The sequence below is a fragment of the Jatropha curcas genome, chromosome 2 (genome assembly GCF_041381405.1).
Source record: "Jatropha curcas cultivar XTBG-Jc1 chromosome 2, XTBG_Jcur_1.0, whole genome shotgun sequence".
Classification (NCBI taxonomy): domain Eukaryota; kingdom Viridiplantae; phylum Streptophyta; class Magnoliopsida; order Malpighiales; family Euphorbiaceae; genus Jatropha; species Jatropha curcas.
The window spans coordinates 22,407,234-22,434,077 of NC_143152.1; the positions used below are offsets into that span (position 1 = coordinate 22,407,234).

The following is a 26,844-nucleotide window of genomic DNA, read 5'->3' on the forward strand; positions in this document are numbered from 1 at the left end:
AGAGCAGCTCTGTCAAGGCTCCTGATGGTTTCTGCCAGCACAATGCCGCCAATGCAGCTCATGTCCTCCATCTGTCGAATCATAGGGCAAAATCGCAGATCCCCGAAGCCTGGGTCCTTGTTAAACAAGAAACCAGATAATAAGCAAAATACAAAAGCCCGCATCCTCAGCCTCATCCGGTCTGGGTCATCTGAAAGAACCTCTGAAAATTCATCAATCAGGGGCAGCAGAATTGCCTTCTGGTCGTCAACAATCATGGCCTTAGCTTGTGGCCGGCTGAATTGAAATAAAATTTCAAATGACCGAACATACCCAACTTTAACCTCATGCCTGACTAAAGGGGCATTAGGGTCACACCCTATGATAGCACAAAACTCCTCGAAAAGAGGACACATCTCCTCCATCATGGCCCCGAACCGAAAAACATGGGCCTCAGGGTCCCAGAATCTGATACAGGCCCATAAAAAGTTCCAGTCGATCACTACCCCCCTAAGGGTAATGATAGGAGAGAGGCCATACCTCTTCAAGTTAATCTTTTCAACTTTGGAGAGACTCCTAGCCCAGCTGTGCATGCTATGATTGAAAGAAGGATTCATTCTTTGGAAAAGATAAACACAGAGAGAAAAGAAGAAGAGAGAAGATAAGGAATGAGTGAAGAACCAAAACAAAGAACAAGCTTTTATAGGAGAAAATGCACCGAATAAGGGCGGCAGCAGCCGCCGAAATGATGGCGGCAGCAGCCGCCGAATTGCCACCGAATAACGGCGGCAGCAGCCGCCGAATAATGACAGCAACGGCCCCCACAAAATTCACAATCAGGCCCCAGAGGCCCGAAAAATCACATTCAGGCCCCAGAGGCCCGAAAAATCACATTCGGCCGCAGAGGCCCGAAAAATCACAATTCAGGCCCCAGAGGCCCGAAATTTCACATTCAGGCCACAGAGGCCCGAAGAATCACAATTCAGGCCCCAGTGGCCCGAAGACTCACAATCAGGCCCCAGAGGCCCGAACAATCACATTCAGGCCCCAAAGGCCCGAAAATTCACATTCAGGCCACAGAGGCCCGAAGAATCACATTCAGGCCAAGTGGCCCGAAGAATCACAATCAGGCCCCAGAGGCCCGAAAAATCACAATTCAGGCCCCAGAGGCCCGAAATTTCACAATTCAGGCCCCAGAGGCCCGAAATTTCACATTCAGGCCCCAGAGGCCCGAAAAATCACAATCAGGCCCCAAAGGCCCGAAAAATCACAATTCAGGCCCCAGAGGCCCGAAATTTCACATTCAGGCCACAGATGCCCGAAGAATCACAATTAGGCCCAGTGGCCCGAAAAAATCACAATTCAGGCCCCAAAGGCCCGAAATTTCACATTCAAGCCACAGAGGCCCGAAGAATCACAATCAGGCCCCAGTGGCCCGAAGAATCACAATTCCGGCCCCAGAGGCCCGAAATTTCACATTCAGGCCACAGAGGCCCGAAAAATCACAATTAGGCCCCAGAGGCCCGAAAAATCACAATTCAGGCCCCAGAGGCCCGAAATTTCACATTCAGGCCATAGAGGCCCGAAGAATCACATTCGGGCCATAGAGGCCCGAAGAATCACATTCGGGCCAAAGTGGCCCGAAAAATCACAATTCAGGCCCCAGAGGCCCGAAAAATCACAATTCAGGCCCCAGAGGCCCGAAAAATCACATTCAGGCCACAGAGGCCCAAAAAATCACATTCAGGCCGCAGAGGCCCGAAAAATCACATTCGGCCGCAGAGGCCTGAAAACTCACAATTCGGCCTAAGGCCCGAAATTCAAAACTCGGCCTAGGGTCCGAAAATTCACAACTCAGACCAAGGCCCCACAATCCCAATTTGGCCCAAGGTCCGAGTTTTCACCTTCAAAATTTGCTCCATCAGACAACCACTGGCTCTCATAAATCATTTTTATGATAGCTAGTGGGGGGCAACTGTGAATACTCAAATTTTGAGGCTTCTCATGTTGTTGGTGGCATGTGAAACTCTTTAGATGGAGGAAAACACGCTGCTACAGTGCCATGCCAGTTAGTTTGACTTTGCTACAGTAAATTTGACTTTTCTACTGTAACTTTGACTTTGCTGCAGCAACTGTGCAAACAGTCCGGCCGGACCGGAGGCCATTTTGGACATTTACTGGAAATATGTCAATATGGTACTTGAAACGTCCGGAATTTCACGAGGATCGCAGAACCGGTCCCGGAATGATTTTTGGAGGTCGGAAACTCCCAAAAAAGCTCCCGGAGCGAGACATGGTGGCCACCACCAGCTACGGCGGCGCCGGCCGCCGGACACGGCGGCTCCTGCCGCCCAGCATGGGCGGCACCTGCCGCCCCACCGACTGGGCGGCACCTGCCGCCCAGCCTCTTGGGCGGCAGCTGCCGCCGAGCCAGGCGGCACCTGCCGCCCTGGACCCGAAAATGACCTATAAATAGACCATTTTCAGCCATTTTCTGGGACACCTGTCTGTATTGACGGACGAATCCTTCTCCCTCTCACGCTCCTTGCGTTTTCTTTACCGCTTTTTGCATTTAATTTAATTTTTATTGCATTTTTATTGTGATATTTGACCATTAAAATTAAACAAATTAAAATTAATTAATATTTCCTAAGCGAGGAGCCTAATCCGGAGTTAAGAAGCGGTCGTCGATTAAATCAGGTATGTAAACAAAACTCTGCCTATTTAATTTTAGCACTTCATGCATATTTCTCTTCTACTCTTAATAATTCTACAATTGCATAAATGCATCCACGTCATTATTTTTGGTAAATAAACTGCCTTAATTAATTTGATTAAGCTTAAATGCCCGGTTAATCAATAATCGTGGTATTAAAGTTTAAATCCGACAATATTGGCTAAAAGAGCCTAGTTAATTAATAACTACGGTTCAATTGCCTTATTTCGAACAAATCCGGCTTAAGTCCAATTAATCAATAATTGTGGCTAAAAGCCTTAATCAATCACGTTTCGACAATAAATTGTGATTAAGCTCGAACGCCCGATTAATCGATAATCGTGGCATTAAAGCCTAAATCGCACATTTTGGCAAACTAATTGCCTAAAACAACACCTTTTGGCCAAAGGCCTAAAATCAATCATTTTAGCAACAAATCGCTTAAAATCAATCTTTTGGCAAAATGCCTTAAAATCAACATTTTCGGCTTAAAACCGTAAAATCAACCATTTTGGCGACAATCGCCTAATTCGCACATTTTGGCAACAATTGCCTAAATCAAATCATTTTGGCTAAAAGCCATTAAAATCAACATTTTTGGCAACATGCCTAAAAATCAATCAATCTTTGGCGAAATGCCTAAACAAAATGCACAAAGCATACACACACTCATGCACGAAGCATACACACAATCATGCATAAAGCATACACACAAAAATGCACAAAGCATACACACAATCTTGCATAAAGCATACACACAAAAATGCACAAAGCATACACAAAATCATGCACAAAGCATACACACTTATGCACAAAGCATACACACGCACAAAGCACACACACTTATGCACAAAGCATACACACTCATGCACAAAGCATACACACTCATGCATTAAGCATACCCATTCAAAGCCCTTCAAAGAAGGCCTATCGAACTACGTTGACTTTGATCTTCCATTCAAACGGAAGTACGTAGGCACGTTCGGGATTTCACCCCGGGTGGCAAGTCAAAATCACTCAAACATTTCATTAATCCATCATTTACCTTGCAAAGCATTCATTCATTGGTTAGTTTATCGACATGACATAGTCTCGGGATCCATCTCGGGTTCGTAGATTGTGCCTTAATCATTGGGATAATTAATCTAGTAACTAGGTTAATTAAAAATGGAGTCACTTAGGGTTTTTTCCTAGTTTACCCTAAAATAATTAAACAAGGTGGCGACTCACACACATCACGTGTATTTCTTCTCATTCATCATATGCATCACATGCCTATGACATTTGGGGAAGGGGTTCACACAAGCAAGTATAGTATCAACTTTATAATTTAACTTATGCATATCATAAAATAAGAGTCAAACAAAAGTGCACACCTTCTGGTCATGGTTCTGCCTGTCCCAAAAATATAGGGTGCATACTTCTTCCTTTAAGTTTGATCATATAATTATCTTATGTTAACATTTAATTGCACATTAGTTCATTTAATTGCATACTCAAACATATTTAGACAAAAACTCCAATTAGACATCATGACTCAATTGCAAACCCAAATTATTTCAATTTCATTTAATACATACATATTTATTTAATTAGGCATCATATAATAAATTATAATAGTTCATAACATATAAAGAGCAACCAAAAAAAAAAAAAAAAACTATGGGACTAGCATAGGTTCGGCCTCTCTAGGGAACCAACCTTACTTATGCCCAATTCATGCATACTAAGGTTCATTAGCTTATTTTAATAAATAAATAATATTATTAATTCATTACATTCATTTAAAACTATTAGCATAATTTATTTAACTTAAGTCAAATATAAGTCAACTTAACTTCATACATAAAATTCATGATTACATTTTATTAATATATAGTTTATTATATTAATTTATAGTATTAATGCTAACTATTTATTTAACAACCTATCCTGTAAAATATTTAATTAAATCAATTAAATATTCATGCCCAATTCTATGTATGTATTACCCTTCCTAGTTATTATCCAAATTACGCCTGTATGTCAACCAACTATTTTTTCTAATATGCCCAAATTCAATCAACTATATCTTCTGATATGGCCCTTAGACCTAACACATCTCAAATAATAATTAAAATCAAATGCCAATTACATTTTCTATATGGCCCTTAGGCCTAACATATTTTAAATAATAATTTAAAAGTACCAATTATATTTTCTAATATATAACCCTTAGATCTAAATGGCCCAAATAATAGTTAAAACTAAATCTGGAAATAATTGGGCAATCCATAAACATTATGTCAATCAAATAAATTAGCATATTTTACCAAACTAAATAATCCAACTAAAGAGACCACATCAACAAATCATTGTAGCTTCATAAGTAAGAACATTAGTCAAAAATAAATAAAAATTCACACCTAGGCCAAGGCCTAGACCATTCTGCCTCTCTTAGAAAATTAGGCCAGGAATCATTTTTTCTTTAATTCTTTCACACCATAGCATCCATTAATACCCAATTGCAATATTATCAAATCAATTTCGCAGGATCATACCAAAACTAAGAAAATTCCAATTACAATCATGATCATAATGAAACAAATATCAATCAAAAAGTAAATTAAACTTATAATTGAAGAGTACTAACCTCCAATTGTACAACAATAAGCTCAATTTCGCAATTAAGCTTCCATTTGCCCTTATCAACTTTAGAAGGTTCACCCTTCTCTACGGGCACAAAATCAAAAGCGAAGTGAAAATTAAACAACAATCGCAGATTTGAAATCTCCTTATTATAATGATTCTAAATATATAATTAAAATTGAAAACAGATCTACGGATTGCGAAACGGAGACTTACCTTACTCGCAGAATGCTCTATTGTGGCTATAGCTAATTGCACTCCTAGATTTGCTGATTTATTTTACCCAACCAATTATAATCTACTAATCTTGATTTTTGATTGCAGGTTTCTATTCGTTTACTTTTTATAAAATGAAAAATCTCAAACGCTATAAGAGCATTATCAATAATGCGCCTACCAAGAAAAAAATTCTGACTGAGTATCACTAATAAGATAAGGAAGGATATACTTAAACCTATTAGCAATGGCTTTATAACCAGTTTAAAAACAACATTGCACAAATTAATAGTTCGAAAGTCTTTTCAAAACTCAGGGTTCTTAGAACTTGCATAATATGATTTGCGATGGTTGAAAGAACAGATTTGTCTAAAGTAACACGCCTTGCAAAAGATAACATACAAGTTTCCAACCAGCTAGATGCTTGTTAACGGGAGCTGTGAGCCCATCGAAATGATGCTTAGACAATCACATATGAACAATAGGCACATCGAAATAGACACCTAAATCATCCGTCCATTGCATCCCAGCCCTCTGAAAAATCTCATTCCACAACGACAAACCAACATCCGATGAGGAGAATATCTTAGATTTAGAAAAATTAACCCTCTGACCTGATAAGATACCGAACTTTATCAAACAATGCTTGATCACTGCAATTTAGTTAATCGATTCCTTTGCAAACAAAAGGAGATCATCAACAAAGAACAGGTGAGAAAATGCAAGCCCCGCTCTAGATAGCTTAATGGGAGTGCCAATCACCATTCTCAACCGCCTTTAAGATTCAGTGACCAAGCTGCTCTATAGCCAAGACAAATAAGTACATGCAAAGCGGGTCCCCTTGTTGCAACCCCCTAGTCGGCTGAAAACTAGCCAAAGCCTGCCCTTACCATGGAATATGCAAACAATAGGCAGCCATACATTTACGAATAATACAAAGGAAAACCAGCTAGGGAGAGTGAATCAATAATGAAATCTCATCGCAAACGATCATTGGCTTTCTCCAAATCAATCTTTAAAATCATGCAATAAGAATTAGCATGAGTATTACCCATCGAATGCACCATCTTCTACAAAATCACCACATTATCATGCAATTGCCATCCAAGAATGAAATTACTCTGAATTGGCGCCATAATTTTAGGAAGATTGGGCTTTATCCTATTAACCAGAAGCTTTGTAATGATTTTGAAGAGCACATTACAAAGGCTGATCGGCTGAAACTGGAAAATAGTTTTCGGCTAAGAACTTTAGGAATCAGCGTAATAAGCATCTCACAAACACCATCCAGAATATCAGCAGCATAATTGAAAAAATAAGAATTAGAGAGGCAATGTCCCCAACGACCACACCCCAAAATCATTGGTTGAACGTAGCATAAAACCATCTAGCCCAGGTGCTTTGTAAGGATCCATCCCAAACAATGCAAGTTTTACCTCCTCCAAGAGAAAGGCATAGTCAAAGAGATCACATCTTACGTAGCAAGAGTTAGAAAGCCATTGGGAATAACCGTCATGATACCTCCTGCCTCCTTCTTAAAAAACAAATCTTTGTAAAAAGACATAGCCATTTGCTAGAGTTGAATTTGGTCCCAAACCCATTAACCATCGTCATCTTTTAAACCCAAACCTTCTTCGAACAACCTTTCAAGATCGCACTAGTATAAAAAAATACCTAGTATTAATCCATTTCTCATGCAAATGGTGAAACCACAGGATTTCCTCTTGATCTAAGATAGAATCAAACTCCCGCCTAAGCTTCTGCTCTAACTAGATGAGCCCATTATGAGGATGGAGTCAAGCCGCTCTTGAATACCAACAATCCTAGCCAAAAGCCTTTTCTTTCTATGATAAATGTTACCAAATACAGTTCAGTTCAACTAGTGAAGAGTAGAACCCAAGTTAACCAGAGAAGATGAAACATTAGTAGCAGTCGTCCACTTTTGTTTTACAACATTCAACAAAGACGGATGGCTCAACCAAGCAGCCTGGAACCGAAAAGGAATTCTAGATCTGTGATGAGTGACAGCCTCCAACCGAATGAGTAGACGACATGGTCAAAGACTAACCATTCTAAATTGAGCACCTCAGTAGAGGAAAAAAGATGCCACCATTGTACATTACATAGAGCACGATCCAACCTGGCTACCTTGAAATTATCAGAATTAAGTCCTCTCCACAAAGTAAATTTTTGTCCCTAATACCCCAAATCCAACAAACCCATTTGAGCCATCCATTGATGAAACTCAAACAACTTGTGGTAACAGTAGACCGTTAACCCGTAGTCTCTGAGGAGTCAAACAATGAATTAAAATCACCTACAAATAACTAGGGAAGAGACATTTTGAGCAATATCCAATAATCGAACAAAAAACGGTTGCTGAAAGTGTTCCTTTGGGCTACCATAGACCTCAATAAAGAACCAAACACGACTCCATTGAAAATTCGAATGCATATGCTCTTTGGGTATGAGCGTATCCCTTTGGTTCTTTATTAAGGGGAGCTCCATTGAAAAGCAAGCTAAGGAACAATGCATACACTCGTAATGGCCATAGAAGGGATATGCTGTCCCATAGGAGATATTAGTCCAACATCAATAGGACCATCAGAGTCCCGAACATGAGGAATGACAATTGAGATGGAGCGTTTAACATGTTTAGGCCTAGTTGGGGCATTTTCTTTCACCACTTGTGCTTCAAAATCAGAATCTTGCTTCACCTAAGTCCATCTTGCCCTGTATGGACAACCTCATCAATAGTCGCAAACTAGGAATCAGCAGCTACAATAGCGCCATTTTTTGCTATACCACCTGTTGGCTTGTGTTTTGAATTTCCCGATATTCCAGCTGATAAAGATAGACTTGGACCCACAATAGACCTTTTAATAGACCTTCTCATTAGCTTTTTCACCAATATACACAGGCCATATTGGTTAGTAACTTCCATCGGTGCCACCTGAAAGTTTGGTTATACCCCGCTCAGACATCCCTTGGACCTCCATAACAGGAGTTGCTACCCCTTGAGTCGACAAGACTACAATAGGCACCTTAGGCTGCTACCCCTTGAGTCGACAAGACTACAATAGGCACCTTAGGCTCCTTCCCAACCCTACATTGCTCTATACGGTGACCATAGCAGAAGTAGTGAAAAAATATGACATATGAGATGTACACCCTCATACTCAATCCATCGTATCCTCTAGTGGAACCTAAACTTCGAGAGGAAGGGTTTAGGGAGGTCCACCTTCATACAAATGCGGGCATACTTCCCCGAGTAAGCCTCAGGGGTGGTCGTATCAACTCAGATTGGGGTACCAATCCGTTTGCCTAGTTGAAACAAAAGCTGTCACGCCCGACTCTAATCACTAGAGGAATTATCCACGTTGGATCAAGCCGAATCCATTCCATACTGGATTGGCAAGATCTGAACGATTTTGTCCCGCAGGTGAAATGGGAAACTTCCCAAGAGGTCACCCATCCTAAGATTTCTGTTAATCGAGCACGCTTAACCTTGGAGTTCTTCTAACTCTCCAGCCATTCCACCAAAAGGCGTATCTAATAATTAGTTTCCCCCTTTTCGACATATGATTCGATTCATTTCTGTGTCCCACATTCCACTACCCTAGCTAGCCTACCATCCTAGAAGCTCGCCAGGAGCTTTGCTCTACCCACCCTCTTAGGATCACTTTGCTGTGTCGAGATGTCATAGGCCCACCAGCTTCCATGTGATTCGTCCTCAAACCATATATCTACTGGAGGGGGTCCAGCTCTGATACCAACTGTCACGCCCGACTCTAATCACCAGAGGAATTGTCCAATTTGGATCAAGCCGAATCCATCCGATACTAGATTGGCAAGATCCGCACGGTTTTGTCCCGCAGGTGAAATGGGAAACTTCCCAAGAGGTTACCCATCCTAGGATTTCTATTAAGCAAGCACGCTTAACCCTGGAGTTCTTCTAACTCTCCAGCCATTCCATTAAAAGGCGCCTCTAATAATTAGTTTCCCCATTTTCGATATATGATTCGATTCATTCCTGTGTCCCGCATTTCACTACCCTAGCTAGCCTACCATCCTAGAAGCTCGCTAGGAGCTTCGCTCTACCTGCCCTCTTAGGATCGCTTTGCCGAGTCGGGATGTCACAAAAACAACTTAAAATAATACTCCAACGACAAATTTGAAACTCGAATCCATATAAGAGCCTTGTCAATCATTGCCGTTTCAGGATCAAAATTCGGGTGCCATTGACGCACCAGTAAATAATGGTCTAAGATCATTTAGGGATCACATAGAGGACATGCTCAAACTCTTATTGATTGGAAAAACATACTAAGAAATGCCCATTCACTAAATCAATCATCTCTAGAGGGGATTTTAGCTCCCAAATGAATTTCAGTCTCCTCTGAAACCCAGACCTTAACAATCAACGTATTTTTCCATTTGTCACGAAGCACCCTCTTCTCCATTTGGGAAATCTTGATTGTAAGGCACTAAGGATCATCATCATCACTATCCTCACCTGCAGACTCATCCTTAAATGGGTCAATGTCATCATAATTCTCATACATGGCATTGTCCTCAACCATGGAATCCTGCATGATAACATCCCAAAAAGAAACTTTCCTCCTACCCTCACTACCTGCATCCACACTATTGATCATGACAAAGGAACCAACATGAATGGCCTCTACCGCCAACCTATTCCTTCCCTTGACTTTCTTATTACTTCTCTGTAGCTGATCAGATTCCTCAACTGAAATCGGTGTCACAGCAGAAGCGCTCTCCGTTTTATCGAAAATTACTTTTGAAAAATCATAATATAGATGATTTATAATATTATATTATAGACGTGTATAATTAAACCAGGAGTAAATACAACGAATAGAAGCAATGTATAATGCACTTTAAAAAAAATCGGTGAGTATATATATATATATATATATATATATATATAACTAGGTGGAATCCTGCACGTTGCATGATTTACTTTCTTACTTTTATTATACAGTGTATTAGAAGCTACTTTTTATTGTACATATAAAAATAGAGAAATGAAGGAGTAAATAATATATCTATATATATATATATATATATATATATATATATATATATATATATATAAACTAAAATAGGGTAAATACATAAAATACAAAAGTCCTAGACAATAAGTATTAGTTAAATGATTTTTGTAGAATTATAAATTTAAAAAACATACAAAAAAAATTTAGGTCTTATTAGTTTTTTAAAACTATAAATTTATGAATTTATAAATATATTATTTAAAATTCACATTCAAATTCGCAATATTTGAATATGAAATTTAATCAATTATTTTATAAATTAATAATAATCAACAATTCAAATATATAATTTTAAAAATTTTAAATAATGATAAAATTAATTCAAAAAATTGCAAATGCAACCTTTTAATTTATACTTTTTTTTTTAAAGATAATTCATGTGTTTTAAGACAATACAAAACACAAACGAAAAAGAAACTTCTATACTCACGTGCTATTTTTTGTATGTATTTTTCAATATTTGTGTGTATTATTTAATTTCCTTTATCTTACCCTATCATATTTATATATAATTTCCCCACACACTGTTTAGTACGATGGTTTTCATTTTATTTAGACTTTAATTAAGGATAAAATATAATGATTAAACATTTTAGCCTATATTACTGTTTTCTGTCTTACATTTGAATGTTTTATATAATATTGTACAAATCCCTTTGACATAATAAGAATAAACCAAAATGCCATATAAATAAACTAATAAACTAAATTAATCTGAAAATTAATTAAGATTAATATTACCATCATTAGAAAATCTATACAAGTTAATTGAAAAGAGAAATGAAAAGAAACTTATAATTGCATTTACCGTATCTCTATCACATCATTCTTGAATTGAAGGAACTAAAAAACTCAACAATTAAAAATGAACTTTTATTCATTCTTCCAAGCATACAATATAAGTGAGAAAACAAGACCTTGCAATTGGTAGTCTTTGAATTGCTGAGAGTACGACCAAGTCAATACAGAGTAGTCAAAAACTGATTGGCTAGACCATATTTTCTCAACAGATAGGCAAGTTTGAAATATGAAAACTGCATTGCCCATTGCATTACAAAATAACAGTGACATCATGGATCTTTAAGATCAACCGTATCACATTCAATTGTGACAGCATGCATTTGCCCCTCATCACAAAATTGAGCTCTTGCACCATAAAACTTCTTCCAAGAATATGTTCCCTTTTAGTAATAAAAATGGCAGCGGAATGTATTGAGGCAATATGCAATATCTATTTTCAGGTAATTAAAAAAAATCTTTTAAGTTCCAGATTCTAAAAATTAACACATATATACAGATTGGCAGAGGAAACTCATATCCATTTAAATGAAAAACTAAAAATAACAACCATAATGAAGTAGTCATTAATCAAATACTAAACAGTTCAAAATAAAAAATTGAAAAAAAACTGATATTAAAAGAGCAAAACTACTTAAGCCATAAGCACGACAGCTACCCCATTCTCATTTATCTTTTTCGCGACAATCTTGGTACCAACTTAGCTTTCATTCAATTTCATCATTTGTAGAAGTACTCTAATTGATTGAAATTGGGATTTAAAAGGGAGATTGAGGAAATACAAACATTGCAAAGTTGATATAAATATATTTAGATAGATATGACTATAGATAAGAAAATATTCAAAAAAATTCAAAGTGATATATATCTATTTAGAGGAAAGATTTTCTAATATATATATATATATATATATATATATATATATATATATATTCAATTGAAACTAAAAAAATAAAGAAAAAATTAAAAATTAATAAAAATAGGAAAGATAAGAAGTTGAAAAGTAGAGCGCTACATCAGCATTTTTGAAATGTTTTTTGCTTTAGAATTATATAGAATATATAGCTATATAGATATAGATAGATAGATACTAAAGGATAAAAGTTTTTCAAAGTTGATATATAAATAAAACTTCTTAATTACTATAGAGAAAGAGAAAATAATTAATTGTTATGGAGAAAGAGTAAATAATGAGTATTTAATCTATTCATCTAAAATTCATTAGTGAATCCTTAGTTGAAAAAAAAAAAAAAATCGTGGAAATATTTTCATGTTTTAAATTTTATACCTATCCCGATCCCACACCTCTACTTCTTTAGTACAGTGTAAAGCTTTATCAAAAAGATTATCAATTGGCACATTCCAGCCACAAAGACCAACTCTTTCCAAATTATATTTTCGAAATGGGTCTCACTCTGGGATAGCTATATATATAGATATGTTTATTATATTTACAATTTAAATGTTATTGGAAGGATTTAGAAATAAAACATGAAGATTTATAGCCACATAATTAATTAATTAATTAGACACAAGGGGATTTATATTAACATCTTTTTAATATATTAGGATTTTTTTTTTTAATTGTACGAGAACGTGGATGACAAATAAAAAATTGCTATCAATTGTCAATTATTTGAACAACTTTGTCTTGTCATGTTTTACTAACAAATGTATGGAAAGGGTTTCTCGTGGGAAAAAGAGGCAACTTCTTTAACTTTGGACAATACTGCATTGACTATTAAAATCAAAAGTTAAATGATTACGATAATTGATATTATTGCATAAAGACATACAAACCTAATGAAAGTTTCAACGTACCAGCAGCTGATGGGCCATAATACAAGTTGAGTCAGCATCGGCAAGTTGCAGATCCAATGAGGGATTTTTAACACGTAGAAAGCTTGTCTTCTCATTTGGTATTTCTCCTTGCTATAATCTTTTTTTTTTTCTTTAGAGGAAGATAATTTTAAAATTTTTTATTCTACAACCTATTTAATATCCAATTTTATTAATAAAGTTTTTACTATTCGCACCTATATTAACTAGCTAATTCAAGATTTTGATTGCTAAATTCTTGCATTAAAAAAATTAATTTTTAATTAGTTTCAAGAATAATTTAGTATAAGTCATTTAATTATAAAATAACATGAATCATTTAATAACTAATATAAGGATACATTAAAAGAAATAAGCAAAAACTTGAACTTTACCATTTTTACAATTTTAGTCGATTCTTTTAATTTTGGTAGAAATTTATTTCTTTCTATTATTTTTAGATTCCAAATTATTAAATTTTATAATTTATTTATTTTAAAAATAAATTATTTTGCGTTATGAAAACTTAATTTTTAATTTTTAAATTTAAGTTAAGTGAAAAATATATAATGTATTTGTCACGACCCGATTCCATGGGCCGGACCGCCACTAGGGCCCAGGTGAGCTTAAGGCCCCCGAGGCCCGTAGTAAGCCTAAAACACTAAAAAATTTAGTATCTCAATATAATTTTAAACATTCAGTCCATATTTATAGGAAAATAAACCTCAAGATCTTATTAAATCTCGGCCCAAATTTATCAGCTACAACATTCCACAGTTTGGGCCCAATTAACAATACACCACATTTTTAATATGGGCTCACATAATTATATTGTCTATGTTAATACACGACTAATTGTATACAAATTCTACAACTGCGGAGTAACTAACTAATAGATATACATAGATTTTTATACATCTAGATACATAGCAAAATATTTATTGGTCTAGAAAATTTTCTTTCTAGCTTTGCGACGAAGGAACATAGCTGTAACGCTCCATTTTTTCTGTGTCTGAAATAGTAAGTTACCGGTCTGTGAATAGTATCATCGGTCCGAGAATAAATATTATTTTTGTCCGGAAAAATTACTATGTATGTTTAATATTTTCTTTAATATTTTTGGAGTATATATACATTATTTTTATGGGTAGAAAGTAAGTAATGAATATTTTTTGGAGAAATTAGAGAATTAGTGAATAGTGAATTATGTTGTTATATTAATTAAAGAAATTAGAGAAATTATTTTTATGGAGTAAATTTGAGATGGTGTTATATTAATTAAGGAAATTAGAGGAATTATTTTTAAGGATTAAATTTAAGAATTTTTATGGAGATAAATAATATTTTGAAGGAATTTAATTTGGAGAATATTTGTAGCCATTAGATTGAATTACATTGCTCAATCCTAGCCATCCAATTTTGGTGAAAGGACCAAATTACCCTTTAGTCAACTCCATTATTTGAGCAACATGTTTTCTTCCTCTTCCTATCCATCTAACGTGAACTTCTTTCTTTTTCTCCTCCATTTTAACTTGAGCCTCTCTTTCTCTTCTCTTTGTTTTCTTCACTTATACTCACTAAATCCACCAATTTGACACCATTCAACTTGATCTAATTAATCAATCTTTGAGATTAAAGCTTGAGAAATGATATTTGGTGAATAATTTCAAGTAATTTGGAGGACAAAGGGTGGATAACTTCCTACCAAAGACAAGGGAAAACTAAGGCATCAAGAGTCTTATTTAAGCTTGTTAGAGCTTATGTTTAAGGTAAGTGTTCATAAATCCTCTTACCTTGTTTAAATTTTTGATTTTGTGAAGTTTATACTATTTTGTGAAAATTGGAAATTTTATATGAAATAATTTGATTATTGAATTTTGGTGGTATACATGTGTTCTTGGGAGATTTCTAAGCATGCTTATATGTTGAATTGATGAGGAAAACATTTTCTTCTTCATCCTCCAAGAGTGGCAGAACCTATTGATGAATAAGGCCTTAAGTTTTCTTGTTATTCTTTGAGGATTTGTGATCTTAAGATGATATTTGATGAGTATTGAGTATGTGGTAGAAATCTCTACCTTGTATATGATTTAAGTAAGCTGAAATTAGGACAAAGTGTTATTGGGTGTGATTAAGGACTGTTTTTCGATCCTTTTGATTTTCCATTGGTGTCTGAGTTCTTCATGAAAGTTTTAGGTCTACTTCTTAGCTTTCCAACCCATCCTCTTGTGTCCAATTTAGATATATATAGCTCAACTTATGGCTAAAACACCTAAACTAACTCTGTTATGACGGGCCACATGCATTACTGAATTGAGTGCCCATTTTGACCACTATAATGGTAATATTATGTTCTGAGTTCTTCATAACAGTTGTTTCCCTGTGTCTTGAGACTTCTCTGGTTTTGGATTGGTTTGATTTGAGTGTTTGGATAAGTAGGAATTTGATAAACATTGAAATTAGTTCGGCTGAATCAGGTCTAGACTGTTGGTCTGTGTTCCTAGCTTTTGTTTGCCATCTTAAAGATTGATCTGGGCTGTGGTCCCTTCATAACATTTGTAGTATTTTGTCTTAGCTTTCTAATGAATCAAACATCACTCAATTTGGAGACACAGAACTTAAGTTATGTCTTAAAAACCCAGCAAAGGTCAAGATTATATTAATGCTGGAAATTTTCTATGTCTTAAATCATAGGTTTATTTGGATAAAAGTATGTATAAATCATGTGTGATGAAGTTCTCTTGATTATTTGTGTGGTTTAGCATTTACTTGACAATAAGTTTGACAAGTGTTGTAGTGGATATGTTGAAATGGATATAAATTGAAAAAGTGTGGAATTGGTTTAGATAATGCATGATGAGGGTTGAAATTGATACTTTTGTGCATAAGAGTTGTGTTAGCATGCTTGATTGGAGAAGGAAATTCCTCCCCTTGGTACCACCTTAGTGTAGTAAAGCTTACTTAATTATTTTATATATATGATATAAATATGATTATTTGATAACTTTTATATATTTAGAGTTTTAACAAAGAAATGGGTATTTAAGGTGTATGTGCTTTGAATTTTGAATAAGAAAGTTTTAAAAGAAAAGGAATTTATGATAAATTTCCTATATTGAGTAATTATGTTTAAGTATATGAGTTACTTAAGTTCTAAAGTAAGCTTACATGTATGATTTCATATGATAAGAAATTGTCTATGTGAAGTAATTATGTTTAAGTATGATTCTAAAGTAAGCTTGCATTATGAATTTAAGAAGACTAAAGAATAAGACAAGTTTTCTGATAAGTGATATGAAGAAAGAATTAAAACAAGGATTTTGGGCTCTAATATACTTAGTGTGAATTTGATGCGTGATTTGATTTTTATTCTATCTGATGAGCATGCTCGGCATTTGATGCCATTCTGATAAGAAGCTATGATCGTATGCTAGACACGTGGGTGTCTTCTGTTCTGTTAGGGCGGACGCGCTCTATATATTCTGAATCTGTTGGCGACCTAAGGCCATTCTGAATCTGTTCTGAAAACTTATCTGCTTCTCTTTCTCCTAAGTGTATGCGAGCCCTATGGAAAATATCTGTAATACAATTAAACGAGTGAGATCATATTATTTTAGTAAACATTACTTTGGAAATTACTGATTATGTTATCAAATGAATTTTCAAAGCATGATATTTCGATACATGGTATTAAAAATAAAGAGTATATGTATTGGTATAATGTTTAAGTAATGAATTTATGATTTGAAAGAATTAAATTATTTATGTTATTAATTATAAGTTTATTTGAAGGAACCAAAGTATGTATGATGATAAAATGTCTTAAGTAAAGGATTTATGGTATAAAGAATTAAATTCTTTATGTTATTAATTACTAGTATATGTGCTATTTGTTTTGCTATAAATGGAAATGTATGTTGAATTTTAATGCATTTATGATTGTAAATAATTTTATGAAATTTGTTTTAAAGTAAGTTGCTATCGCAACTTGGTAAGTATGTGAATTATGAGCACCACTGAGTTTTATACTCAGCGCGTTGATTTTTATCACGCGTAGGTTGAAGATGTTGTTGCTACTTGAAGATTAGAAGAATAGTATCAAAGCAGAAGTGACTAATTTGGGAGTAGTCGATTGAGATTTATATAATGAAGAATTATGGCATGTATAATTGTTACATTTCCAGATATTATGTTATTTGAAATATAATTGAAGTATGTAATTATAAAGTATTTTGATGTATATATTTGGAGAGAAGAATAAGATTTATTAAATGATTGAATATGAAATATTTGAAGTCAGTTGATATGATTAGTTAATTAAGACTTGATAGATATAATGAATGCAATTAATTGATGGATCTAAAATACTATTGAGGATTTATTCAATTATGAAAATATAAAAGTGTTGTTATATTATAAAGATTATTTGGAGATGTTGGAAGTTTAGAGTTTAATTGGGAGTATTTTGTATTCACATGTTTGGCGAGCTCAGTTTTTAAAGGGATATTCTTACAATATTTCTGTAGGAATTTTCCCAATGTATGTAAAAAAAAAAGCAAGGAAAATGAAATGAAATCGCTATTATAAAAATAAAAAAAAAATTTACTCGCTAAACTTGTGAATACTCAGTTACTTCTAATTCATAATTTTAGTTTTATGAGGTGTCTCCGGCACCGAATGTGGCATCCGCCGTCGGGTCTCTCGGGACTGGGTGGCGGGTGTTACAATAGCTTAACCAAATTAAAGAGAAACTTACTTCCTGAAAAATTAAACAAGATATGTGAGCTTTCTAAGGAGTAACTATTATTGCACAACACACACATTCACACAAATGTGTAAATATATATCAATCTAGTCATCCGACTAGTTATATGCTCACGCAGTCAGTCACACAAATGGCATGTCACCAGCACTCACAATCATTAACATCTTCATATAATCACATCACGTGGAAATTGGTCTGTGGCGTCACCGAAACCCCCGATGAGCCGTCCTCCCACATGGCCCATCCTCTCACGTGTGCACCAGGGAGCCGATCCCCCATTCTGGCCGACCGGTCTAATCCTCACTTGACCAGCCCTCTCATTGTTTTTCCACTCTCTCTTTTCTTTTCCATACCAACAGGAGGCAACCCGGTCGTCTCCATCAAATCTAGACCATCAGGCGCTCACAACAGGAGGCCACCCTGCGGGCTGCGATCAAATCTAGATTATCAGGTGCGCCCAATAAAGAAGCCAACCTGTGATTTTCGTATAATCTCTCTTTTTTTTTTATACCAACAGGAGGCAACCCGGTCGTCTCCATCAAATCTAGATCTTCAAGCGCTCACAACAGGAGGCCACCCTGCGGGCTGCGATCAGATCTAGATTATCAGGTGCGCCCAATAAAGAAGCCAACCTGTGGTTTTACATATCATATAGATCATAACTGTAGGTGCACACGGGGGCGCCGATCTCCCGTTTACCCGGCCGACCGTCCTCACAAACCCATGGTGACCCACTTCATCTCAATTCCACACAAGCAAAGCACAGCAATATCACAACACAATTAATCAAACATTGCAATCAAATGCAGACATATTAATCAATTAGACATCGTAATGCAATGTACAATTAAACATCCAAAATCAATGCTAATAAATAAATAAATAAATAAATAGTATTAACAATAAACAACAATAATAAAATAAATAACAATATTAACAGTAATAATGAAAATAAATAAATAAATATGTAAATAATTAAATGAATAATAAAGATAATAAATAATCAGAGCACTATATTTATTATGTACCAAATTATAGAACTAATCTAAATAAACTTATTAATTATGTTGTTAATTAAAATTTAGTCTAAGTTCTATCAAAATTTCGGCAGCACCTCTCCTAAAAATTGGACTATCTACCTGCTCAATATCACAATATTATTATATATTTATCAAATCAATGTACACAGCCCATCCGTCGGGCAATCAATCAATTTAAAATCTCATCCTCCTTCCAAAGCAACAAGTTATAAAGAGCACATTTAATCCAACAATATAAATTTGGTTCAAGCAAAAATCCATGATTTTCTCTAACTAGAAGCTGCCACTATATCAAAGAAACCTTGAGTAATTGATTAATTTCATACATCATATGCTACTTAACCCATTTCCCACCAAGAACTTAATTTATAACTTTGTTTGCATTATGCCACAATAATTGTTCAAGCTAATTAGTTAAAATGGCATGCTGCCATTTCAGGTTTCTCAATTCTTTCGCCATTCCAGTTTATAGTTCAATTTAAACGGTACAATCAAGGTTTCCTTTATAACATACCAAGAATTCAACCAACGACCAAAAATACCTACTATCGTACTAACGAGTCATCATTTCCTTACCAAAAAAAAAAATCATAATAGATTCAATAATCTAGTTATTCTATATGTGAATTCTTATTTCCATGTCAAGTCTTCTAATTATAATTATAATTCATGTAAATTTTATTTGTCAATGGTTTAACTAATTTGCAATTACATTATTCTAAAATCCTAAACCAATTAACTAATCATGTTCGCTATCGCAATCACACACACTAATCAATTTAATTTATTTACAAAAGATTATAAATGTCTATATATATATATATATATATATATATATATATATATATATATATATATATATATTTTTAAGCTATTCCAATAATTTATTTTTTTTATTATTGTTCAATTCAATCTATTTAATAACTCAACTAAATTCATTAATCAATTAGTTCTTTATATACAAAAATTGAGAATTTAGTCTTAGAACGTACCAATTGAGAATCGGGCGACCATTCCGTGATCAGTGTGAAGAGAGGAATATTCTGTCTCTCGGGGCCTCGCCGGAGTGTCGCCGGCCGGTCACCGGACCGCCGCCGCATCCGCCGTGCACGGTGGCCGAAAAGTCGCGGCATCTCAGAACTGAATGCTCTCCACACCATTTGGCTCGATTTTCGGTCCAGAGTCCGTTTTTGGCCTTCGTTTCGCGAGATCGGCACTCCAATTGGTCGAACCAAGCTTGACAGTGGTTAACACCACTTTCTTCGCCGCCGCCAAATCCCAAGCAAACAACTGCAGTTCACCCTTTTTCAACACTCGTCATCGATGGAGGAGATGACAAGAGCTGTGCGGAGATGACGAGGTCGCCGAAAATGGAGCAGGAGGCGAAATCCGGTGATGGAGCGAATCTGCGACCTCTTCTGCCATCGCTGTGCTCGCCGGAGACTAAGGAGAAGGAGGCTTGAGCATCTGCGGTGGTGACGCGACGGCGAGGTGAGCTTGGTCGGCTCCAATGGTTGGGACGGGGAAGGAGGAAGGAGGAGGTCGCGCCATGCCCAGGAGGAGAAGAGGAAAAAAAAAAAAAGAAAAAGAGAAGGAAAAATATCTGGGCTTCTAGACCATTTCGGTTCGATTCGAACCGGTTTGGTTCGATTTGGTGATTTGGTATCATTTTGTTTTGTTTTTGAGTTTTTACTCGATTTTCGGATTATTCGTGTGGTTTTCCACAAGTTAAATTGATTTTCAGATCCGGTTCTATTTATTTTGATTTAGTTCAGTTCCGTAATATTTTCTCCATTTCCTCAATAATAATAAACATATTAATTACTGGAATTTCATATTATTTCTCGAAAATTTTTAAGTGGTCCCCAATCGAAGATTCCGAATAATCTGCTTTTGGGCTTGGGCCCAATTCGAAAATTTGGGTTTCAATTGAGATTTTATTACATTTACAGCCCACACGGTCAAAATTCCCGATTTTTAATTAAATAAAAATTCAAAGGTTTCAAAAATAAAAATTCGGGGTGTTTCAGTATTTGTGTAGTATAATCCTATTTTAGTATTTTGGAATAAAATTCTTATTTTTTTATAGTATATTAATTATTAATTAAGTGAATAATTAAATAATTAATTTTAAATAATAAATTTGTACATGATAGGCCAATAGGCTGTAATTTGGAGTCATTCAAGAAATTTAAATTTTACATGATTAAATTATAATTAATTATGTACTAAGTATATATATAAAAGTACTACGAAACAATTCATATGACGTTTCAAAAATTTAGAAAAAATGTCTAAAATTGAAAAAATAGACAACGTTCAATTTTTTCATCATTTAGTCTTTTTTTTTTCTTATGTATCAAGATATGGATCCCACTAATGAAAAAATTAGCAACTTTATAACGCACATAAGATGGAGGCCATTTGCATCGAGAAAAAATAATTTCATTGTAATTGCGAAAACTAAAAAAATTGGCTAATAAGGTGTACTAATAAGAAATTCTTTTGAAAAGAAAAGGGATAGTGCATTAAGGATTACTTGAAAGAATTTGGATTTGATGTTTTTCGTTTTTAGCAATTGCTTTTGCTATGGTTACATATAGTTGGTGGGTCTTGCATTATCATTTGCTACTTAAAAAAGGTATTATCAATATACATATTCAAAAGTTTGTTGGATTCGAAGTCACGATAAAGCTTGAGCTCTTTTTTTTTTCTTTTTTCTTTTTATAATATCAGCTTTAAACAACCTTTTAACTTTAATTTTTTACATGAAAATTTTAGTATTTGTTTCAATTTTAGCTATTTAATAATTCAAAATATACCAAATACAAGAACATCACACCTTCAACTCAAATTATCAATTTCAATTAATTCTTTTTGTGAATTCCATCAACATGAATTGTTACTCCTAATCAATATAAGCATTGACACACATAACATTTTCAGTTTGGAATGGTAAAAACAACAGATAGATTATTGCAGCAAATTTTAGAAGGATTTTTTAGTATCCTTAAAGACATTTTTAGTATTCTAAACCTACTAATGAGAGTTGTTTTTAAAAAGTTAAAATAAAGGAAATTTCTTGTTAACACCCAGTATATTGGTGGTTTTATATACGAAATCAATAAAAAAAGATTTTTTTAAAAAAATATTACTGTATTATCCTTTTTTTCTTTAATTGGTTTAGTGTATAAGTAAGTCCATATACTACTGTAGGCAATGATTTTATAACTAGTCCGGATACTGAATACTAAGTCGTGATTGGAACGGGTCAGCTCGGGTCGACTTGGTTAAACCGGATTATTGACTTTTGTATAAGATTTTTTATTTTGGGTTTATAATTACTTAGCAAGACTCAAATAAAATTTATCAAATACTAAAATAGTATGTTGGCTTATAGTTCTATACCACAATTCATAAAACTTTAAAACTAAAAAATAAATAATATTTTTTTATTTTTATTTTAATGATTATTATTAATAAAATTAAGAAGAATATTGATGCACAATCTTATAACAAATAATAATAATATAATTAAATTGTAAAATTATTTTTCAAATCATTATCATATATATATATATATATATATATATATAATATTCTTATTAAATTATAAAAAAAATTTCTACGTTGAAGTTAAATATTTATACATAAATAAATAATTTTATTATCATTTAGTCTCAAAATTAAATTAAATTAAATTTTAATAATGATCATATTTAATTTAAATTTAAATTTTCTTCTTTTTAAAATATTTTATTTTAATATTGAAAAGTGAAAAATTATTAATCGATTAAGATTTTTTAATATTTGATAAGATACAATGCATGAAATTAGGTACTTAATTATGACATACTGAAACACCCCGAATTTTTATTTTTGAAAACTTTCGAATTTTTAATAAATCAAAAATCTCGATTTTCAACTAATGGGCTATATATATACCAAACAATCTCAATTCGAGCCCAAAATTTTACGAGTTGGGCCCAAGTCCAAATAAAATGTCGAAAAGAAATTTTGAATCGTAAACGGTTAAAATTTTTGAGAAATAATACGAAACCCCATAATTTAACCTATTATGAATATATATAAATTCATTATCCTAAAATCAAATATTGTTACTATAAATAATTTTATAATTATTGAGTAAATGGAGAAAATATTACGAAACGGAACTAAACGGTTAAAATAAATTGAATCAGGCCCGAAAATCAGTTTAATTTGTCGAGAACCACCCAAATAATCCGAAACCGAGGGAAAAACTTAAAAATCAAACGAAATGAGACCAAACCACTAAATCGGACCAAACCAGTTTGAATCGAACCGGAATGGCCTAGAGTTTGCTAGAAACCGCCTTACTTTTTTTTCTTTTCTTTCTCTTCTCCTTCTTCAGGCGCGCGACAGCCTCCCTCCACCCTCTCCCTCCGTTTCCGGCCACCGCTCGACGAGAGCGAGATGGCGATCGTCTCCGCTAGAGCTCCTGGTCCATTTTCCAACCTCCTTCCACACTGGCAGAGTCTCCAGTGACGCGAAGCGGGACTGTCTCCATCGACAGTTCTCCTTCTTGGATCTCCGACGAGATCGAGCAATTCCGGCGACGTCAACACAAAAGGCAGGCGTCGATCGAGTCACCTCCACCTTGTGAGTGTTTCTCCTCCATTAATTCCGGCTACAACGCTTGAAATAGTGAAAACACCATTAATGGCGGCACCAAGCTACTGTCGGGACTAATTCAGCCAAATGGAGGGCCAACCTCGCACAACCAACATCAAAAACGGACTCCTCGATGAAATTTGAGTGGGGTGGCGTGAAGAAGGGTCAATTCTGGGTGGCCCCAACTTTTTCGGCCACCGTGGACGGCGGCGGCGGCGGCGGTCTGGCGAGGTGCCAGGGACAGAATGTTCCTCTCTTCGCGAGGATCGTGGAATCGTCGCTCAAATTTCAATTGGTACGTTCTAAGACCAATTTCCTATTTTTGGTCTAAATTCTAAACTTAGTAATCATTAGTCAATTAAATTGAAAATTTGAATGAATTGATTCATACATCATATATGAGCTAGGTTGAGAATGACCTATTTTGATGAACAACAACTATTCTGAATAATTGCGAACATTTAGATAAACTAGTTATAAGAATTGATATATATATATATATATATATATATATATATATATAAGGGCGACTCGAGTTACTTAGTAAATGTATTCATTAAATTATAATTAATTGAAGCATTTGTTCTTATTGGCTAGTATAAAATTTAACAAAGATATAAAAAAAATGTGACGTAATAGCTTTAAGCAAGAATGAAGAAATGAAAGTAATTGAAATTAACTTACTGATATAAGTTTTATTCGATTATATATGTATTAAAGCTTTCATTTGTTTGGTAATTAGCTATACTAGCTAGTTATAATTATATGATGTAAATAATGATTGTCATTATCATTGAAACATAATTGTTGTGAACTAATGGTTGAGCGTTGATATTGTGGTTTTGGAAGGAGGATGGGGTCTTAAATTGATTGATTGCCCGATGGATGGGCTGTGTGTATTGATTGATAAATATAAAATAATACTGTGTTATCTAACAGGTGGATAGTCCAAATTATAGGGGAGGTGCTGCCGAAATTTCGTTAGAACTTAAACTAGTTTTAATTAATAACATAATTAAAAAGTTTATTTAGATTAATTCTATAACCTAATGCATAATAAATAGAGTGCTCTAATTATTTATTTATTTTCCTTATTATTCATTTAATTATTTAAGTATTTAACTATTTTCATTGTTATTGTTTATTATTATCATTTATTTTATTGTTGTTTATTGTTTATGGTGTTTGTTTAATTATTTAATTGCAATTGAAAATGGATGTCCAATTGTGCATTGCACTACAATGTTCAACTGATCAATATGTCTGCATTTGATTGCAATGTTTGATTAATTGTGTTGTGAAAATGCTATGCTTTGTTTGTGTGGAATTGGGATGAAGTGGACCACCATGGGTTTGTGAGGACGGTCTATGATATGGGTCCTGAATACGATATGATACTTGACCGTCGGCCGGGAAAATGGGAGATCGGCGCCCCCTTGTGCACCTGATGATATAGATTATATGGGGATTTACAGGATGGCTTCTTGTTGTTGCGCACCTGATAATCTAGATTTGATTGTAGCCCGCAGGGTGGCCTCCTGTTGTGAGCACTCGATAATCTAGATTGGATGGAGACCACCGGGTTGCCTCCTGTTGATATGGAAAAGAAACGAGAGACTGGAAAAACAATGAGAGGACTGGTCAGTGAGCATTAGACCAGTTGGCCGTATGGGGGATCGGCTCCCTAGTGCACATGTACGAGAGGGCGAGCCATGTGTGAGGACGGCTCGTTTGGGTTTCAAGTGGTGCCACTGACTAATTACCACTTGCTTGATTACTTGAAAGTGACATTACGTGTGAGTGCTGGTATGTGTAATTTGTGTGACTGGCTGCGTGAGCATATAACTAGTCGGATGACTAGATTGAAATGTTTACATATTTGTGTGACTGCGTGTGTTGTGCAATAATTATTACTCCTTAGAAAACTCACATGTCTTGTTTGATTTTTCAGGAAGTAAGTTTTTCTTTAATTCGATTTAGGCTATGTTTCTTCGGCGCAGGGCAATAGAGAAATTTTCCTAGTTCTATAATTATTTTACTATGTAATTATGTGTATAAAAAGCCATGTATACCAAACAGTTAGTGACTCCGCAGTTGTAAGATTTACATATATTTAGTTGTGTATTAACATAGACAAATTAATCCTGTAAGCCCATATTAGAATGTGATGTATTGTAAATTGGGCCCGACCTTTGGAATGCTGTAGGAGATAAACTTGGGCCGAGAAATAATAAAATGTTGAGGTTTATTTTTCATAATCATATGGACTGAATGTTGAAATTTATACCGAGATAATAGATTCTAGTGTTTCAGGCTGACTACGGGCCTCGGGGGCCTTAAGCTTACCTGGGCCCTAGTGTCAGTCCGGCCCATAGAATCGGGTCGTGACACATACTAATTTAACATTAAAATTTTTATTATCATTTTTCAAAGTAATTATTATTTTTTTACTAAATAAATAGAAAAATAAATTAAAAAATTAAAATAGTTTACTTTTCATAAATATTAATATAATTAATATTAGTTATATTATTAATATTTAAAAAAATTAAAAAATTATTAATTTACTAAAATGATAACTAAGGTAAATATCTATTGTATTTATCGAAGCCATAAATGAGTTTATTATGTTTTTTCAAAAAATAATTAGTATGCATCTCTTTGTTGATTTTTTAATTTTTCTAGAAAAGTCTACTATTTATTTATACAGGTCCCTGGGTAACTTTATACATATACATTTGATTGTAATTATTAAGGGTGTAAAGATTTAAAAAAAAAAAATAACAGGCAAAAAAGTCAAAAACCAGGTTTGACTGGTTCAATTCAGTTTTTTCAGTTCAAACCGGTTTTATCCGGTTTTACATCTGCCGGGTTTATATGTCAAACTAGATCGGACAGACTTTCAGTTTACAGTGGAACCGATCCGATTTTAAAAATATTGGGTATAGGTAAGTCTTTCATTAAAATAAAATTTAATAAAAATTTCCGTGTTGAGTTTTATTAAAGATCTAGAGGATGAATTTTCGAGGAATGAGATGAGAAAGATTTTTTTTTTTCTTAATTTAAGCCACGATCTATGGATACGGAGTCTTTTTAAATGATGAAAAGGAAGTGCTTTACGCCTATTTATAAATCTGCTCAATACGAAATCAA

At 34.4% G+C, this 26,844-nt stretch overlaps 1 long non-coding RNA gene across 1 annotated transcript; it reads left to right on the forward strand.

Annotated features, from left to right (window-relative positions):
• The first annotated feature begins 14,425 nt into the window (after nt 1-14,425).
• LOC149498409 (uncharacterized) lies at nt 14,426-17,532 on the forward strand. The gene is made up of 2 exons (XR_016319443.1): nt 14,426-15,002; nt 17,291-17,532. It is a non-coding gene; the product is annotated as an uncharacterized LOC149498409 (long non-coding RNA).
• The last annotated feature ends 9,312 nt before the right edge of the window (nt 17,533-26,844 follow it).